Raw genomic sequence first — 4,941 nt, 5'->3', positions numbered from 1 at the left:
GAAGTTACATTAAAAAGACAGCGGAGGAGAGAGAGAGGAAGAGAGAGAGACACAGAGAAGGGGTGATGGATAATGAATTTGATGATGCTTGGCTCCGGGACGGAGGAGGAGAGTGGTGCGTCCTCGCGTCACCGGCTGTGACTCGGTGACGCGTGTTTGGGGCGGAGTTAAAGCGGAGAGAAGCTGATCTGGGAGCAGCAGCGGGGCTTCACATGGATCTGCGGAGTATGGTGAGAGTTCATACCTTCCCTGTCATATTTACTGTCTGTCCTCTCATTCAATACATCTCTCTCTCTCTCTCTCTCTCTCTCTCTCGTGTGTGTGTTTGTGTGTGTGTGTTGCTCTGGCTTCTTGGCTACTTGCTGTGATTCTGTCAGGCCACTGCCTCTTTACTGCCTAGAAATATGAGATCTCACATTTCATTTGCAAATAAATACCTCAGTCTATGCAGACACTTGGGCAGATTCAGAACTGCAGTTATTTGATGCCACCTAGTGTCCTCACTGAATTACGCAGACATTACCTTCTAGAAGAGGATGCACTTGAATTTCATGTCTTAAAGAGCTACATGTAGTAGCCTATATTTCTAACCAGCTGTCCTAATTGTGGGTGTCAGTGCTATCTAAAAGGTTCATCTCCTATATATGAACAATATGTTTAAAGCACTTCACCTTCATCTCTCTGTTTGTGTGATTTTATGGGGCTATTTTCTATATATTCTAATTATCATTAAGACATATCGTCACATGACTAACATGAACACTACAAATAAAGAACTATTCATGGTGATGCATAGCAAAACTACATGTCACTGGCTTTAGAATCAATACTATATCATTTAAATTTTAGACTGACTCTATCCATTCCCAACCCCATCAACAACACCCTGAAAATTTTTAAAATGCACACATCATGGGTGCCCACCTAGCTCAACTGGTTGAGCGAGCGACGCATGTACGCAGCGACCTGAGTTTGATTCCAGCTCATGGCCCTTTACTGCATGCCTTCCCCCCATTCTTCTCCCTGCTTTCCTGTCTGCTTCTCAACTCTGCTTATCCAATAAAGACCCAAAAAACAAAACACACATCATACAATTCATATATTGTGAAAAATATAATAGAATTTTCCTTTTACTTGCATCTGTTTCTGATTTTCATGATTTACAAATTTTAAATCAGTACAAGTGCTTTCCAATATGCACTCCTGGACGTAATAGATAATATTGCATGTCACTATCATATACAATTGCAAATTGAACACAATTTTTCATTTGTACAAGGTCATATACAGTGGCGTCACATTGTTTCTTTGCTGTTTGCATCTCTAGATAGTGTTGTATGCTTTTGATATATTTGAGTGTTACACCAGTGTCAGCAAGATTGCTCTTTGCATTCACTGTAGAACTAGTCTATATGAAATGGAATCATTCTGATGTCCATCGAGGCTTTTGATAGCATTTGCCATGTGAAAATGTCTGTATGGCCATTTCACTGTTGACTCATGCTTCATGAGTCCTGAGGCTGAGTCTGCTGTCGTGTTCTTCCAGACGGCCAGAGTTGCAGTCATCCAGCAACTGCTTACACACAACAGGCTTCGCTCGGCCTGCTAACAAAACACACGGCTGACGTCCAATACCAATCAACAGTGGAAGGGGAAGGTCAAGGCTAAAGTGTTTACCACACTGGATGGGGATGATAAATTTCTCCACTGTTCATTTCACTGAACCTTCTGCTCCCCAACTCTATCCGATGATGAGTTCACTTAATATTAATCACAGATTTGGGATTTTAAACACGATAAATTCCCCCTGATTTTGATGATCTGCTGCCCTTTAAGACTTATCAGCAGTGGGGAGCTGAAAGTGAGTTAATTGGGGACAAAGTGAGAGAGAATTGGGCTGGGAGAGACCTGCTGTGTGTGTACAACCACCAGGATGTGACTGTTTACAGCTCAGTGGGAGGCAGCTCTGGCTTGCTGCTCAGAGGTCTGCAGCTTTTTTTTTATGTAAGCTGATGTCACTGTGCTGAAAATTAGCTTCTTCATCTTAAAAATGTTAAGTGTTGGCTACAGTCAAGGTAAAATTGAACTACAAAGTAGTGTAAAGGTGACTTAATGCACTTAAAATATTCTGTTGTGGGTAATATGAAGCACAATACATTAATAAAAACTGAGAATGCATTTACAATTGTGTACATTATAACTCTCTGGAATATGCAGCAGCGTTCTTGACATTCAGAGTAAATGGGAGTGGTGTAAGCTCATTATGGTAATGAGATTAGTGGTTGTGATCTAAAATGTACTGCAGGTTGTCTCAAGTCCTCTAGCAGACATCTCCTGTTTGTGTTATTGCAGACTGTGAGTAAGTGCAGTTTGAGGAATGTCACGACATGGTTTGGAGGCCATGATGAAGATAGAGAAATATATAGACAGAAATCCAATAGTAAAATTCACTTCCAAAATGTAAATTTAAGTACAGTAATTGAAATGCATAATATGTAGTGTCTGGGTGTTGTGTTGGATGGTGTAAAATAAAAATAATCAATACAAATGCAAAAGGAAGATGTGATACATGTGGATAGGGAGTTATAGTCAGTTTATGCAATTACAGGTGTGATACTGAAAAGACTTCAATCTTTCACTTTTAATGACTGATTTTTTTTTGTTTTTATAAAGGAAAACAGCATTTTTCCCCTTTTACCTTAAAACAAAATCTGTTTTTAAGATGAATGCAGATTAATTATTATTTGCACCTACTATATGCATTTATCATCCGTGACTGAATTGTTTGGAATTAATTTGCATACTTGATTATTTAAAAGAATGATCCCCCAAAAGCGCCCTGTGATGTCTTCATTTATGAGCATTTTCCTTCCCTTTGTAATTGTAACATAATAATAAAATGACAATCAATTAATCAGTTTGTTCACACCCACACAATCCTGAAAAGAGACATAATTAGGTGACTGAAAACCACTTTCGCTGCTAGATTTCAGGATTTCAAAGCAACATGATTCAGTAAAAATATGATTTTACATGTGACTTAATTTCTAAGGTTTAGGCTTTGAGGTAATCTAATTTATTTTGAAGTAAAGTAACACTTGCATTATCAAAATTCAGAATTTTACCTGTGTTAATTTACTCTGAAATAAAGAAATTCTATTTCACATGCCTGGAATCTTTGGTTTAACATTGAGCTCATATTCCCCTTTTAAAAATGCATTTGTTTTTGGGTGATGCTTTATTCCTCATGACAACGTACCCTGCATCACCAGCAATCACAGTAACCTGAGGAGAATACAAATCTTTAATATCACCCCTATGACCACTGCATTCAAATGCCTTTCATAAAAACAGTTTTACTTTTGATCAGCCAGAAGATAATGGGACTGCATTATGCAGCTTTTTTAGACCACAGAAAAACATCTAGGAAATGTTAAGCTCAACCTGAATGCAATGTGTTCTACTACTAATATGCAAATCAGCTACCAAAATTTCTAAATCTTTCATGATTTAGGTAAACAATCCAGAGATCATTTAGTCAATGGAACTCATGATTTTAAATTGTAGATGTGATAATTAAGCAATTTAAATGTAAGAAAACAAACTTATGCAAATATATTGAGTAAATAATAAAGTTAAGGTTTATTTTATATAGTTTATGACATGTTACAGCCCAAAGCATAAAGTAAACATTGAGGCAAAATAGTTTTTCATGCAGATATCAAACAAAGAGCCAAAGTCAACCAGTTATTGCAATGGGTCATATATGTTGAATATTAGTTAATTACAAGTAATGTGTTTCAATAACAATTATAGTAATAACTGTTACAGTTATTAGTCAGTATCAGCTTTTCATGGTCACATCATTCACAATGGACGCTGGATGGCAGAGAAGCTGCAGATTGTCTCCTTGCTGTTAACCTTGGCAGCCACTTAAACAAAGCTGGAATCTCTTACGCTGCTAAGCAGGGTCAGAACCTGGTCAGAGAGCAATAATAGTTTGTCAGTTAGATTAGAAAATCCCAGCCAGAGCTTCACCTGTGACCGCTCGACCGTCTCTCACCTGGCGTTAACCTCAGACCGCTGAACTGCCGAACTCCGACTTCTTCAGGGTCGCTGCAGCATTCTTCACGAGGCAAATTTCATGCTTGAGAGACACATTGTGCTCCAGGTCAGTGTGCAATGATAACGCACTGCCAACGGTCTTCCCATTTATGAACACACTCGTTCTGGCGAAATGTTGCGATCCTCATTAGGACTTGTACAAAGTCCGACTTAACCTTTAACCTCACTGAGGCTGCAACTCATTATCAGGCACAAGATTAACCCACATTGCTGAGGAAACGATAGAAATACGTACAACTCAGCTCTGAGTAGTGACACAGTCTTTACAGTGAAATAATTAAAAGAATTTAAAAAATGAAATTGATTTTGCTGAGACACTTGAGACATCTCACAATGACCCACACATTTGATATATAAGTAAGTCAACAATTACTTTGACATATTGTTGTGAAAAAAGCATTTCAGTTTTTTAGTATTGAAGTATGTCTCAAAGTATTGTTGCATTATTCATTTTCAATTTCTTTCCCCCATTTTTACAAATGTCAGTCATGACTAACAACAAAGATATTATTACATTAAAATACATTTTCTAAATTAAAAGCAGTTTTATTTAAACTTAGAAAACTTTTATGTCATTGAGTTTTTGCCATTACAAGTTTTCATCCTGTACAGCTAAGCTAACATTAAGTTGTCAGCTAATTTACAGTAACAAATGTTAGGTGGCTTAGCAGCTTAGCTAGCTTTGGAGCTAAAGAGCGTAACTAAGAGGACTAGACTGATATTTACATAACAGAATGATGAAAATAAGGAACTGATTAACTAACACTGGTGGACGATTCAAATGATGAGCAAATTACTATTTTTTAACACACTCTC

General features: G+C 37.5%; 1 protein-coding gene and 1 long non-coding RNA gene across 3 annotated transcripts in view; both read right to left on the bottom strand.

Annotated features, from left to right (window-relative positions):
- LOC111563338 (COUP transcription factor 2-like) overlaps positions 1–111 on the bottom strand; it is a 7,593-nt gene extending 7,482 nt beyond the window's left edge. Inside the window, exon 1 of one of the 2 annotated variants that reach the window (XM_023262379.3) lies at positions 1–111. This exon is cut by the window's left edge and continues 260 nt beyond it. The gene's annotated coding sequence lies outside the window, so the exon portion shown is untranslated. The other variant, XM_023262378.3, reaches the window with a different exon arrangement.
- A 3,507-nt stretch (positions 112–3,618) lies between these two features.
- Positions 3,619–4,202, bottom strand: LOC129350977 (uncharacterized). Its single transcript, XR_008604587.1, has 2 exons — positions 4,064–4,202; positions 3,619–3,978 (listed from the first exon to the last, which is right to left on the bottom strand). It is a non-coding gene; the product is annotated as an uncharacterized LOC129350977 (long non-coding RNA).
- Between the last annotated feature and the right edge of the window lie 739 nt (positions 4,203–4,941).

Source organism: Amphiprion ocellaris, chromosome 1 (genome assembly GCF_022539595.1).
Source record: "Amphiprion ocellaris isolate individual 3 ecotype Okinawa chromosome 1, ASM2253959v1, whole genome shotgun sequence".
Classification (NCBI taxonomy): domain Eukaryota; kingdom Metazoa; phylum Chordata; class Actinopteri; family Pomacentridae; genus Amphiprion; species Amphiprion ocellaris.
The sequence above is the reverse complement of the archived record's forward strand: the minus strand, read 5'-3'. Positions and strand labels throughout refer to the sequence as shown.